This window comes from Pelodiscus sinensis, chromosome 4 (assembly GCF_052426305.1).
Source record: "Pelodiscus sinensis isolate ZL-2025 chromosome 4, ASM5242630v1, whole genome shotgun sequence".
Taxonomy (NCBI): Eukaryota; Metazoa; Chordata; order Testudines; family Trionychidae; genus Pelodiscus; species Pelodiscus sinensis.
Window position 1 is genome coordinate 130,751,177 of NC_143055.1, and position 15,505 is coordinate 130,766,681.

At 46.8% G+C, this 15,505-nt stretch overlaps 1 long non-coding RNA gene across 1 annotated transcript in view; it reads right to left on the reverse strand.

Annotated features, from left to right (window-relative positions):
• LOC112546175 (uncharacterized) overlaps positions 1–15,505 on the reverse strand; it is a 50,336-nt gene that overhangs the window by 13,457 nt on the left and 21,374 nt on the right. Inside the window, exons 4-6 of the long non-coding RNA XR_003089811.3 lie at positions 13,082–13,176; positions 12,220–12,377; positions 1,375–1,531 (exon numbers count right to left, since the gene is read on the reverse strand). This is a non-coding gene — a long non-coding RNA (uncharacterized LOC112546175). The remainder of the gene's footprint in view (positions 1–1,374; positions 1,532–12,219; positions 12,378–13,081; positions 13,177–15,505) is intronic.

Below are 15,505 nucleotides of genomic sequence, written 5' to 3' on the forward strand. Positions count from 1 at the left end.
TACTTTGCAAATCCTAATTCCTGTAAATCCACATTTTTTGAATATATCACAAGATCTAATTTATTAATAGAGTCTTTGAAATTAAAACTATTATGATCATCTTGTCTGACCTCCTGCATAATGTGGACCATGGAATTCCAAGTGAAGGGAATTGGTCTTCCTTGTTACATAAGGCCTGATGTAGATAGTCCATATGTATTCAGCAAAGCACTTAAGCAGGTATATAAATACACATGTGCTCAAATGCTTTTGCTGATCTGGGATCTAAGGAAACACTATTAAGCCCAATAATCCGTGAGTGAAGCAGAAAGGTATCCGATCTTCATTTAAGGCACATCTACACTGCAGGGCAAAAGCCGAATTAAGATATGCAACTTGAGCTATGTCAGTTGGTAGCTGGAATCAAAATAGCTTAATTCGGCTTTTGGGGCTGTCTACAAAGTGGGAAGTCGGAGAAGGAACACTCTTCCTTTGACTTCTTTACTCCTCATGATATGAGGGTTACAGGAGTCGGAGTAAGAAGAACTCCAACTTGACATTATTTCGAAATAACGGCTTGCTGTGTAGACACGCACTATGGGTAACTTGCATGGGGGCCAGGCTATTCCCTCGTTCTAATCTGCTACAGTGTTGCCAGCTCTTGTGATTTTTACCATGATTCTTGTGATTGGGGGAGGGAGGGCGTGTTCTTAAAGCCCCAGCTCTGGAGTCAAGTGGGAATCACAGCTTTCTTTGAAAAACGAGTGCACTTTTGGCTCTCATAATTGCAACAACAACACAAGTCTGAAAACATGTCACCTGTACACCCCAGTGACTCAGCAACTGGAAGGCAAGCTAAACTAATTGCAACAGTGCAGTTTTCGAGCCAATCTCATGGGCTGTGTCTAGACTTTATCCCTTTTCCGTAAAAGGGATGCAAATTAGACACATCGCAATTGCAAATGAAGCGGGGATTTAAATCCCCCCCCTGCTTCATTTGCATAAACATGGCTGCTGCTTTTTTCCGGCTTGGAGCTTTGCCGGAAAAAAGCACCACTTTAGACGGGGATCTTTCGGAAAATAAAGCCTTTTCCGAAAGATCCCTTATTCCTCTTAAAAAAAAAGAATAAGGGATCTTTCGGAAAAGGCTTTATTTTCCAAAAGATCCCCGTCTAGACTGGTGCTTTTTTCCGGCAAAGGTCCGAGCTGGAAAAAAGCGGCAGCCATGTTTATGCAAATGAAGAGGGAGGGATTTAAATCCCCGCTTCATTTGCAATTGCGATGTGTCTAATTTGCATCCCTTTTACGGAAAAGGGATGCAGTCTAGACACAGCTATGATGTTTGAAATGGCGGGGTGGGCAGTACTACTGACAGGACCTAACCAGCAGTCATACCCCCAGCAGAAGCAGCAGCAGAAAGTCTCAGTTTGTTGATTGGAGAAATGAGAGCAGAGGTGGTCCACCAGAACTCCTGGGTTCTGCCTACTTTGCCATTTACTCGCTGTGCAGCTTTCTACAAGGCCCACCGCTTGTCTGCCTCAGTTGTCCTCATCTGTAAAACAGAGCCAGTGTTAATTAACTTTTCACACACAAAGTGCTCTGCACAGACTCGAGCTCTCTCTTAATCCTGGTCTTCTCTTTGGAAAATGAATACTAGGTTATTGTCTCCCCCACCTGCAGTACTGCATATATACTGCTGCCCTCTACTGGATGGAAAGGATACGTTCTCCTTCTAGGGAATTAAAATAGTGGTCAGCAGCCATGGAGAAAATACATATTTGTGCTGCAGGTACCCAGAGAGGTTGGGGCAAAAGCAGATCACAATCCCAAAGTTTGTTTGTTTGGAGGGTTGGCTCATTAATAGCAGTAAAACGTCTCTTAGAAAAAGTAGTAGCGTACTTAAGGTCCTTCTGCTCATGTGCTCTCATTTCCAGCGCCATTTTTTTAGCAGAAATACAGCCAAGTATCTCACTGGTCTCCCAAGGATCGGACCCTATCCTTGATCATTATTGGCAGGCTCTGAAATAAACAGTCTGTAAACTTTCTAAGGAAATTGTCTGCACTCAGGTAGGTGTAAGATTATTTAGCCTGCTTAAGAATGATCACTTTGATGAAAAAAATATATATATCATTCAACAAGGATTATAATACAGCTACCATCCCATCTGACAGCCGATTGCATGGATGTGAGTGGAAAGATACTGTTAAGTACTATCCAAGATTCCCCCCTCCACACACATTCTTAACTGCCTTTGAAAAGAAGGGCTGTTTCTGTCCTGAATTGTTTCTGTAATTATGATGAGAAACAGAGCTGGGACCAAAACACCCCGTACTGTTTTGTGATGGTTGTAGGGATAGCTTAATGAAGCACCTCATCATGGAAAATGCTTACTGTTGAATTGCTGGAAAAACCTTCAAGCTAGTCCGGGCCGAGGCGGGGTATGGCTATGTGATTAAGGCCTGGATTTGTGACGAAGGAAATCAGTGTTGTGTTTCAGTTCCCTGCTCTGTGTGATCTTGGGTAAGTCACTTAATCTGTCTTGTGCCTCCATTCCCCAGCTACTGAATGAGAAGAAAAATTGTTTTATGGGTTGCCTATATAGACTGCAAATTCCTTGGATCAGGGATGTGGCTTAATATGTGTATTCACGGCACCTAACACACCTTGAGTACAAATAACTAACAACAGTGTCTGGTATTCCAAAGAGCATTCATGACATGCTATTCATGGCATGCTGTCTAAGTACATGCAGCTAGAACAGAAGGTAACTCAATGACTTGTATGTATTTTGTGCCTTAGATTTACTTCTCCACTGGAGAGCAAAGGTAATGAAAACTGGAGCAAATTATGCACACTTGTTCTACACTTTGATTTCTTTCTTTAATCCTTGCTCTAATTTGATCTTCTCAGAGCCACCTGTTTTCATTCTTCAACTGTATACATGTGGTTTTCCTCCTTAAATATGCATCAGTCCAACGCTGGTATGCACCAGGATCACCTGCATTCTTCAGCTTCATTCAGAGTTTATTTGCGTCCTTTCTTTGGCTAAATCTTAACCTTTCTCTCTCTTCATTCTGTACAGCGCGAGGAACCATTTCCACTGGGGCATTGTGAACAGGCTGTTCCTGTAAATAGTCCCTTTGTTCTCACATTCCTTCATTAAACAACCCCCAAAATGGATTGTCAAAATGCTACGTTTGTAAATGTCAAGTACAGTACTTAAACCAACAAAGGATTATTTAAAAAGGACAAATACCCAACTTCTATTAATTCTGAATGCACACAGCCAAGGTTATTTTTAGCTATTATTATTAGGTTCTCAGAATCGACTTTCATTTCCATTATATTCAGGGTGTAAAGAACATACCAAACCTGATCCAAAGCCCATACCAGTCATTGGGACGACTCCCATTGTGACCAATAGGCTTTGGATCGGATCCATGGATTAATGCTGATTAGAGTTGCCGACAACACCCATGGGTGATGTTTCTGCTAATGTGAACAGCGGTGAAATGGTTAGCAGCAGCAGCTGCAGGGACAGCCACCGCCGGTCAGGGGGCCAAGTATGGGGAGGGCCGGCTCCGTGCCCCTGGAAGGGGTGGAGCCTCTGGCAGAAGAAGCGGGGCTAAGAACAGTCAGCTCTTAGCATCACCTGGAGTGCAGCACTGGGTCCTCCCTTAGCAACCTGTGGAGTGATGGAGTGACATTCCCACAGCATTTCAAAGGGGTCCAAAGCTCCCAGCCACCACCAAAGGAGCTCCAGGCCCCTTTGAAACACCAGGCCTCTGTCCAGCTGAAACGCCGGGCCCCTGTGCAGCTGTCCCTCCCACCCCCGCACTGTCAGTGGGCCTGGTTAGCAGCTTTGACAGGTGGGGATATGTGTGTAACAACCTACAATAGGGCTCTGTTTCCATATGTAAACCACATGGAGATGCATGTACAGTCATCACAACTTCATGAGCAAATGGCTAGCTACGTTTCTAACTAACACAACAACATCATCATAATTAATAATACCTATCTCTTCTATAGCGCTCATTCATCCATCAATCCCAAAGCACTTTACCAAGGTGGAAGTATCATCATTAAATGCATCGCATCACTTTGCATATGGTTTTCTTTGCAATCATGAAGGCTAGAAACTGAAGCCAAAACTCTCACCCTATGATAACAGACTTCTCAGTAAGAGATTTGCTTACATCATGGGGTCATATAAGTTTATCTCTTTCGCTTACTTGTTCCCCACATGAAGTCATAGCTGTCTGTTTGCGACATAATAATCATCTCCATAGCAACAGGTTGTGACTTTCAAAAGGAGAAGATTTTTGGGGAAAGGGAAATTGCTACTAGGAGTATGTGGCGATAAATATTTTCTAATGGCACGTACAAAGAAATTTATTCACTTCCATGCGTCTAATTTTGAAAAATATGCCACTTCTCATTTGTCTTTCAGTGATCTCTGACAATACAGGGATCAAAAGGGACCTTATCAGTAAGAAAAGCTATTTAAATTCGCCATGGAATTTTTATACCTTCAGCAATGTAAATGCTGGTTGCGTATGGAATGCTAATAAAATCTGAATGCAAATGAACTTTATCATTTGTTTATATTTTGTTGCTATTTGCTCTTAGCCATGATAATCATCAGGCTGGCACTGGTAGAAGCTGAAATCTGTATGGTTTTTAGCTACCTGGTACTATCCCTTTTGTGTTTTATGTGTTGATCACAGGTAGAGCTGGATTAACATTTTCCAATGGAAATTCTTTTCCCATTGAAAATGGCTGTAAATCAAGATTAAAATTTTCAGTGGGAACGTGTCAATCTGACCAAATTTGTTTCAAAATGAAAAATCAAGCCAGTTTCATTTCAACCTTATCAGAACAGAAGACTTTAATGTGCTTTGATTCAAAACTTACAACAAATCCAGGCAAAATGCCATAGAAATTTTTTACGTAGTTTCAGAGCAAATCCAAATATTGCAATTTCAGATTTAAAAAAAAAACCCTAGGGAAATGTCTATGAAACTTTCTTTCCTCTCCTTCCACCCCCACTAGCTCCAGTGAAGACAATGGGAATGAAGTTGAGGGTTGTTTGAAGAGAATGGGAGTTAAACATGGGTAACTATGTTTTTTAATTAATTTTGCCCATCTCTGATTTTTAAAAAAAGGGTTCTTCTTTATTTGCAAAGTTCCCCCTCCATTTTTCTTTTAAACCAGCTTCCACAGGAACATAAAAAAGTGACTCAGAGAATAATCAGAAGACAGGAGCTTTGCACAGATGTAAATCGAAGCAGCTTTTCCAAGTGGGTCTAGAATAGTTCCATCCCAGAAGAGCAAACCAACAGTTAGCTCTCTCATCCAACTAGCTGATTAAATCAGCTATCACTGGATCTTCTTGCTAGATAGGATCTAATGTTTGAAAACTTTGGGCTCGCTCAGCTGCAGCTCCTTGGTGAGATGCAGATGAGATTCTGGTTATCTATTTCCGACTCCAAGAAGGGGGATAGATTTTTTCCTGGTGGTTGGTTGATTTACTCAATGATGCCATGGTTTCATATGCTGCTTGAAGAATAAGGCACGAGTGACATTTTCTTGCATGCGATTTCCTCCTTAATGCTTTTATTTGCCACAATGTTCCTTGCGATTCCTCTTTGCTTTAAGCACCATTGGCAGTTCTGGAATCAGTTGCACTTTTCAGGCAGTTACCCATTGCTGCTAGCCTGTTTTATGATTGTGACTGTTTAATTTTCCATTGTGCTTCAGGTCAGCAGGTGAGACGAAGTAATCTGTCTCTATAAATCTCACGTCTGCATAGCTGGCATGCTAACTAACTGTCCAGACATACCAAAGGGCACTACGTCACTACTGCACAAAATAGCTTCTTGCCTTTTAACAGAGGTGTGTGGCACCAAGAACATTTTTTATATTACCCCATAAATGCTATACAAAGAAAATGAGTGCAGCTATAAATAAACAAGACACTCCCTCCTTCAGCTAGGGGAGCAGTTTACATTAGAGATGGCTCTGATCATGGCATCTCTCATCAACAAGGCTAATTCAAAAGTCGAAATCACTAGATTTTGATGCTCATAGAATCATAGAACCATAGAGCTGGAAGAGACCTCAGAAGGTCTTCAAGTCCAGCCCCCTGCTCTAGGCAGGACCAATCCCAACTAAATCAACCCGGCCAGGGTTTTGTCAAGCCGAGACTTAAACACCTCTAGGGATGGAGACTCCACACCCGCCTCCCCCCCCTAGGCAACCCATTCCAGTGCTTCCCCACCCTCCTAGTGAAATAGTTTTTCCTAATATCCAACCTGGACCTCTCCCACCACAACTTGAGACCATGGCTCCTTGTTATGCCATCTGTCACTAAGAAGTTCTCATTTGTCTTACTTGCCTATCTGTAAATTTTGATTATTCTCAATGGAAATATATTTTCAGTGGCTTGTGTGTGGCCAGTCAAATCAATGTTCACTGATATTTACCAACAACATTCTAATCCTTCCAAGCATAGTTCTACTCCTGAAAACCCTTGATAGTCAGCCACATATATCATCCCTTTTCGGCTCTTGCCAAGCATTCGGTTTTAGATGCCTTTGAAAATCTCACTCTATGTACTTTAAGCCCTACAGAGCATCTCAGATCCTTCCCTTCACATTTTCTTTCATCCTACAAATTTTGCTGGGTGACCAAAAGTCTTGCTGAATGATGACACTTCCTGGTAAGAGTTTTCTCACTACATGGCACCAAACAAGGAAGGGCCATGCCAGAAGGGATCTCCTTAATCATCTAGCAGACCTGAAAGAAATCATTTGGTCCCTTTTGATCTGTTACTGGTACATAGGCTGGCCTGTGAGTTCTGAGAACATTCCTCCCTTTGTTTTTCACTGCAGCACCTGGGAGCTACACGACTAGTGAACAGGCGTGGGGGATGAATAATAGAATCATAGAACACTAGAACTGGAAGGGACTTTGAGAGGTCGAGTCCAGTCCTCTGCCTTCATAGCAGGACCCAGCACCAAGACCATCCCTGATAGATGTCTGTCTAACCTGCTCTTAAATATCTCCAAAGATGGAGATTCCACAGCCTCCCTAGGCAATTTATTCCAGTGTTTAACCACCCTGACAATTAGGAAGTTTTCCCTAATGTCCAACCTAAACCTCCGTTGCTGCAGTTTAAGCCCATTGCTTCTTGTCCTATCATCAGAGGCCAAGGAGAACATTTTTCCTCCCTCCTCCTTGTAACACCCTTTTAGATACCTGAAAACCGCTATCATGTCCCCTCTCAGTCTTCTCCTTTCCAAACTAAACAAGCCCAATTCCTTCAGCCTTGCCTTATAGCTCATGTTGTCTAGACGTTTAATCATTTTTGTTGCTCTTCTCTGGACCTTCATCCAATTTCCTGGCTGGAGTTGTGTACCTTAAGCTGAGCTGCTGGGTCAGGTGTAGACCTGGCCTAAGAGTCTTAACTAGGGCTTCCAAAAATAAAAGGTGCCAACATGCTAGGCACAGCCACAGAGAGCTACAGCAAAAATGCTCAATGCAACAGTTCCCAGCCTAGCTTCAAGGGGTGAGAGGTAGAAAAGGGAAAGTCCTGGTCTCTGCCGCTCACAGGCCTGTATCCTCATGCTGCAGCTACTGCTAGTCCCTGCCGCCATTTCTGTCCGGCTCTTGGGCCTTTCCACCTACCAGCCTCCACACAGCCAGCTGCCTGGCTTCTGTGGCACCCTCTACTGGCTAGATGCTGAAGTGGCTGGTCATAGCACAAGTCGACAAGTTCGTTACAAGATGTCCTTTCGCCTGTGGTAACAAGATCAAGCTGACGCATGACCTCATCATAGTCATCCTGCTGGCCATCTCCTCGCCACACCTAGGGCAGACCGGACCCCTCTGCATTGTGTCCGGCCTGCGCCACTTCATTGCCACAAACCAGGTTTTGGGTGAGTTTTCTGCACAAGGGCGAATGTCTCCCTCCACGCTCTTACTCTGTGACCTTTGACAGCTCGCCTCTGCCCTTCTGCGCTCCTACCTGCCTTCCCCCCACAGAACCAAGCCCTCTGTGCAGGCATGCCGATCGGGATGCTAGCATTCTGCATGGAATGTAGTGGCGCTAAATAAAAAATAAACCAATCAGTGTGGAAGTGTCAGGGAGCCAAAGCCTGACTTTTTCCCCAACCAGCAGATTGAGGGTGCAGAGGGGGAGCTATCCAACTCCATCCTGTCATTCTGGCTGAACAGGTTCAGCCTCAGTTCACAGGCATGAAATCATGGGGCACATCCCTTTGCCAGATTTATTTCCTGTCAGTCCATAAGGAAGGCGACGCTACCTTTCCTGCTGGCTGATCGAATTCAGGCACAAGGCAGAATGCTCTGCCCTACAGACAGGACGGCATTCGCCTGGACCGTCCGTTCTGCATTTAAATATGTGTCTAAAAAAGAACACATCCTTTTAGGAACTAGGAGCATTCCCATTGCTGCGGGCTAGTGACTGGGCTTTGCTTTATGCTGCAGGGCCGCCCATGCCCTGCTTCATACATGAGATCCTGATGAAACATGCAACAAGGCTGGTCGATAATCTTTATATTCAGAGGCTGGATTGAGACAGGAAGTGCCAGGATGTTTCCCTGCTGAGGCCATTTTGTGCTCCCAAGAGGTCATGTCTTCCACCCCAGCTCCTGCTGCTTGTTCTATTGGATAGTGCGGAGGGGGCTGGCAGTTACGTGCGTGTCTGTGACTCTGTGAGGAGCAGCAAATCCACACTCTGTAAACACCCGGCAAGGGCTTGTGTCAGAACCTCTCTCTTCTTCCCTGGAGGGGCCCCTTGCAAGTCTACATGAAGCCAGGTTCACTCAAAAGCCAGCATTTTCTGGACTGGCGATCATATGACTGAGGAAATACAGGGGCCCAAATCTTCCAAGGTATTTAGGCTGCTAATGTCTATTCGAAAGGAAGCTAAACACCTTTGAGGATCTAGGTCAGAGTGCATATGCCTTAGCCCAAAGTAGTAAGAGCCCCACTGAGCAGTCTCTTTCCACCTTGTAACTTCAGTGCAGGCAGTTTCTCAGGGTATGTCTAGACTACATGGCTCTGTCGCAAGAGCCATCTAGATTAGTTTACTAGACATACCCAAATGAAGCGGCGATTTAAATAATTGCCACTTCATTTAAATTACAATGGCTGCCACGCTGAGCCGATCAGCGGTTTGGCGGCTCAGCGCTGTAGTCTGGACGCTCCGCGGTCGACATCAAAGGCATTTGTCGACCTCCCCGGTATGCCTCGTGGGATGAGGTTTAAAGATACATTGTCAATATGAATGGGGGTCCCTTAGGGCAGCGGTGGGGAACCTTTTTTGTGGTCGGGGGCCGCTGACCCACAGGAAAATCCATCGGAGGCTGCACACAAGTGAGAAGCAAAGCCAACCAACCAACCTTCAACTGACGTGGTCCCTGACTAAGAAGCAGAAAGACACTCCCCGCATTCCTCTCAGACACCAGAGCCTAGCAGGGCTTAGGCTAGTAGATTATGTATGCTCCAGCCCCACGGGGAGGCAGCAGAGGGGCTTGAGTACCATTGCAGGCTTCCCAATTCTGGGGGGGAGCCCTGAGCCTTAGGGGCTTGATCTAGGTTCCCCACTCCGGCCTTAGAGGAACAGAGCAAGAGTGAGTGCTCTTTGGAGACACTCCCCCACAGACTGAATTTCACCCACTCGTGAAATGACACCTGCAGAAGATGGCCCGGTTCTTGCCCATTCTGGCTCACGTGGACATGTGTAGGAGAGCGGTCCTCCGGAATGGGATGAGAGGCCTACTCCTCTGCAGTGAGGGGAGAGAATCCCTCTCTCCCCGGCTCTGTTATGTCTGCCGCACTGAGTAGGGGACATGCACAACATGTTAGCTTCACCCATCAGCCTCTCTGCAGCCACCTGCCACTGTAGGCCCCCTGCCGAAGCAGTGCCATCTGCTCATACCATGACACCATGTGACCATGCCAGGCCCCAGCGCTGGGATGTGGCGACTCTACTGCTCTTCCGAAGGATCAGCGTGTGGAGGGGAAACCAGGAGATCATGGATTTTAAGAGGCTGCCAGGGGGTTTTGTAGGACTGCTGAATTCTCCCTCTTCCCTTAGAGAGCTTGGCTCTGTTTCTCAGCCTGCTTCACTCCTTCAATTTACCAGGCATGTCCTTCCCCCACTCCCAGATGGTTTCTACCCACTCCAATCTGATTTCCACCCGCCCGGGGTGGGGCGAATGCTAATGTTGCTGGTATGAACGAGTTCTCCCCAAGGCTGGGTAACAATAAAGCGCAGCATTTATCTAGCTCTTTCCATCTTCAAAGTGTTTTATGAGTATTAACTAATTCATTAAACAGCCCTCCAGGGGGTGGTAGAAATAGAGGCATTCTGGAAGGTGCTCAGTCCCCTTAGAAAGCTGGATATTTTTGGAGAGGTCCACAGAAGTATCTCGCTCCAGTCCAGGCCTTCTCCTGCTCTGACAATGTCCCGTGCTGCTGTTTACTGAGCCACCTGTAACTGGCCAGAAAATGGACCAGCTTTGGAGAGATCACCCCCTCTATAACATGCCTTGTAGGGATCGACTCAGGGATCATGACCTACTCCTCTTTACCAGGAGAAGATTATGGGCCGACTTGATCATAGTCTGTAAGTATTTACATGGGTGGAAAATCTAGCAAACCAGAGCCAATGGCTGGAAGGTGAAGCTAGACCAGGGGAGACTGGACTGCCCCCAACTTGTGACACGATCGGTTCCAGAGATCGTGTCGCAAGTCGGGGATGTTGTAACTCGAGTCCGCATTTACGACAGGTGTCGTATGCTGTCATAAATGCAGGGCCGAGGACGTAAGTCGGGGGATTTTGGCTCCTTCCTCACTTACAGAAAAGGCCATAAGTGCGGGAGAGATGGGGGAGGTCATAACTCAAGCCATCACAAAGCAGGGGCCTCTTGTACACATTTTTAAACATGAAGATCATTAACCATGGAAGAGTTTCCTAAGCGTTGTGGTAGATCCTCCATTGATGGCAATTTAGAAGGAGGCGCTTTAGCGGAAAAAGAATTGTTTGGGGGCAGGTTTCAGGCCTGTACTAGACAGGTTAGATGAGATGATCATGGCGCGCCCGTCTGGTCTTGAAATCTATTGAGCTGTTACCTGTCTGAGGCAGTGAGGCCTTGCCATTTTCTGCAATGGTGCTTCAAATTCTACATCTTGGCAGGGGTTGCATAGATGATCCCTGCAGTCCGTGCTAACTCTATGGCTCTATGATTCTGAGGAAGACCCCCACAGACCAGGATGCCCCATCTCAAAGCAACACCAGATCCTGCCAGAACCACAAATGCAAAACCTCCAGACAGATCGCCACTGCTACAGTGATCAACACCCCGCCACAACACACCTCCAGCACTAAACGCCTCCGGCTGACACCGGATAACCACTGCGCTCTCAAATGAACACTCACAGGAAAAATAATAAAAGTCAAAACCACTCTCTCCCTGGTGAGGAACACACTTCTCGCACAGCGATCACTCCGTATCTGACCTCTCAGTCCTCATCCTCAAATGCACCGCACCTTCCAAAGCAGATTGTGGGAGCTTAAATCGATCACTTTGCAAGACGCTAAAACTCATGGGCTTAATGAAATCACAGAATTGCAACCATCTATAACCCATCCACCTCCCTTTTTATCCGGTGATTACAAGGGTGGTAACAGGCCGCTTCACTGGGAATGGTTCCTTAGAATGTACAGTAAGTACTTATGCTAAACTATCTGCTTGACCTCGTAGTTAGCTGTGATGAACAGAGTAGCTTTGCTAGACCTGGGAAGGAGATCTGTATAAGTTTAAACGCCTGTCATTTTCACCAACAGAAGTTGGTCCACTAACAGATATTACCTCACCCATCTTGTTGCTTTAGTGCAACAACTAATGGAGAAATAAATTAACATGCATTTAAAATAATTGTTTATTTAAGTTGTAATCTCCGAGACTTGAACCAAGTAGGTCATGGTAGGATGGCCAAATACCTTCCTTGCTTACAGCATCATCCCGAATCAGTGTTACATTGACATGTGAAGAGGGAAAGAGGATAAAATGTTCTGATGAACACATGCAAATAGCAGACATGAAGCAATTGTTGCCTAACCAGGCCTTTACTGGAACAAAACATCAGATCTGCCGGTCAGATATGCAGTGTGCAGCCAAGCCCTCCCACTGAATGAAACTTACTTTCTGGAGGAAAACATCCCATCACTGCCAGCTCGGAACCGTTATGAACCCATCAAGGCAGCTGAGAGTCAATCCAGAGAGAAGAAACCATCTGACTCTTCAGAGCTGGGTGCAACATTCTGGGATTCTGCCACCTGAGGGTAGCTGAGAGTTATGTCCTGGAAGTAGAAAGTGGGAAAGGAAAAAGATTGAAGAAGAGGAAGTCAGTAATTCCGGTACACATGTGCCTCCAAGAATTACAGCATCCCTCCCCAACCATGGACTGCCTTTGTGCCACCGTGTCCTCTGGATGTGCTGGGGCAATACACAAAGAACAGGCAGCTCTACCATGCTTTCTTGGGCAAGTTGGACAATTCTCGCATGATAGGCAGTGGCAACGGATGTGCAAACTGAACAGAATTCTTCGCACTGTGTTTTCCGTTCCTTTCTCAGTCTACCAGAAAAGGCAGAAACTCCCTCTGCCCTGGTGATGGTTTGCCCAACTGGGAGGCAGATGCTTCAAACAAAGACGGAGTTGTTATTGGAGATGCCAGCAGGGAACACCGATAGCATTAAGCAACCTGCCGACCTGCAAGTCTAGCCCACATTTTTGCGGTTCCTTTCAAGTTCCATTGGCACACAGAGCAGTTTAATGTTTGGGGTGGTAACCACGCCAACAGACGTGAAACCCATACGATGGCATCACATTAAATATCCTTTATGTAATACAGCCTTCTCCCTCTCTGTGGAAATGGGCAAGCGCTGCCTCCGCTCATCCCAAATGTAGAAGCCTGGCGCAAATCTCATTTGCGGGATCGCTGGCAAAGCCATTTTTCAAGCGCGGAATAAAAAAAGGTGACAACTTCTATTGCGGATTAGCTACCTCGATTCTCCTAGGGCACAGCTGAGCAGATGGGAAAGGGTAACTCCGCACCATCAAGGGCTGGGTTTTTGGAACGCTCTCTTTCCCCGTAAATCCTGTTCAGATAAGAGAAAGTGAATTGGATCCCAGCCCCTCTTGTGCATCACCTGCAGGATTGTTCACTACATTTCAGAGAGCCAATGAGGAACGCCGGTGCAATCACCACCACTGAAGGCATCAGCTGCAGACGGAGGCATTGTACAGATGTACATGAAGGCAGAACATGTTCTGTAGCATCTTTAATATTGGTGCACGAGGAGAAAAAGACCCGGCTCGATCTTTGGACTGCAGGCTGCTGTGCTCAAAAGGCTGGGAGTTAGACAAGCAAGCCTACAAACTACCACTGCTTTACCTGAAAACTGAGCACACTGGGCAAAGAATCCCCGAGGGACAATTAACATGAAGCCAAAAAATGGTGTCTTACAGCTGTATCTTGCTCACACTCAAGTGTTGAAAAATGAGTTGCCTCCCCACCACCGCACAAAAAAAAATCTTGTCTTCACATAGTATGATGTTTAAAACAACACACGTTGGAAATGCTGTACATTTGGCTTCTGGAATGTAGGGGGCGCCACATTTTCTAAATTCTCTCTACAACCCCGCTGGCAAGAAATGTGATTTTAAATGAAAGCTGAGCACTCGCCTATTCCCTTGACTCCTGGAACTAGGCTTTAAGGGGAGTAAACAGTGCAAGCAAAACTAGTGACAAAAATCACGCTAGTCGGTAATACTGTGAGTTACTTTTCGAGAAGCCCCATGCATGGAAACTCAAACCTTTGGATTTACTTCTTGGCTTTGTCTTTTACTGGGGTGTTTTTATTGCTTTGGGTCTAATCCTACCCCCATTAAAATCAAGGAGAAACCTGCTAATTGCTTCTGTAGAAGCAGCCCCAGGCTCACTGCTGGTCCATCAGACCTTTTTTGCTATATCATTTCCAATGGCCATGTATTTACTGGGCCTGGCTGCCCGTCAGCTGGCAGCCACACAATCTCCACCAAGCTCGCAGGCCTTTCGGTGTCAACACTTAGCACTGAGGACAATGGATTGGAAATCGAGTGCTGTTCTGTAACCCTTCTGCCAGGTGCCAATGGTGAGGGAAACAAAGTGCATCTGAGGTGCTTGCCCTAAGATAAAAACCATTATAGCCCGAGACCCCAGCCAGTGTCGGCCTCTCACTTCCGAGTCTGGGAAGTTAAAATGCAACTGCTTTGGGAGTCTTTGCAGGCAGATTTTCCCCCACTCATAAGCCCTCAGGAGTGTGTTAGGAACATGGAATAGAAGTAACTTTTTATGTGGAGAAAACAGTCAAAAGGAGCATAAAAAAATCCAGCACCTCAGGCGTCTGAGCAAGTCCCAGTCACAACTAAGTGCCCAGGATACGGCGGTCCCAGAACTCTGTCTCAGCACAGACTCTACTGCTCCAGGTTAAAACACAGGGGTAGCCCAGAGCATCTGGCGGTGGCTCTCCTCTGCCAGCCGGCTCCAGTCCTAAGGAAAAGCTGCTCAGCCACGCAGCCCTCTGACCCGGCTCAGCAATTAGAGCTCTGCTCCTCCCCCTCCCCTACTAAGTGGGCTGGAGCACTGTGATGTTACTTCTGCTTTGTCACCCCCAGTCCAGCCGAGCCTCACCGTGGAGCCAGCTGCCACCACAAGGATCTCCCAGAACCCAAAGTCATTGCAGTGAAACAAAGACCCCTCCCCTCCAGGGCCTGCAACAAAACCAAGAGAAGAGCACGAGGGTGGTCATGGGGTTCTTGTCCCTCAACTGTTTCAGTTTTCCACACAAAACAAGGCCGGAAGCCACCGTGGTAACATGACGGTTTGTCCAGGTATGCAGGTTGGACCTCCCTGGTCCAGCTCCCTTGGGACCTGAGCAGTCCCAGGCAAGGGAGTTGGCTGGACCAGAAGAGGTCTGGGAAGGGGAGGGTGCCAGCCTCACTGCTGGGCTCCTCTCCTCAGCCACCTGGCACTGTTGCCTCCTGGCCCCTGAGCTGCAGCAGCCCCACCAGCTCCCATGACCCTGGCAGCGCTGCCAGACTCATGAGCTCCCACAGCCCCAGCAGCTCCCGTGGAGTGTGAACTCCAGCCCCCTGGGCCCTACCAGCTCTGGTTCTCCCTTGCTGGCCCCACTGGTTGGCTCAGCTTCCAGCCACCAGAAACCTCTGCCACTGGGGCTCTCTGGTTCTGCTGCATCACAGGTGTGGCCGGGCTAGAGAGTCCCGGACCACAGAGGTTCAACCTGTCCTGCACGGGGTCCCCAGAACAAATCAGGACCCCGACCAGCATCCTTGGTCCTCCGAATAGCCCCGCCCTCATAGTCCCTATGACAGCCCTTTCCTTCTCCGCGGAGCCCGGCTTCGTTACCCAGCCAACATCCGTTTCTT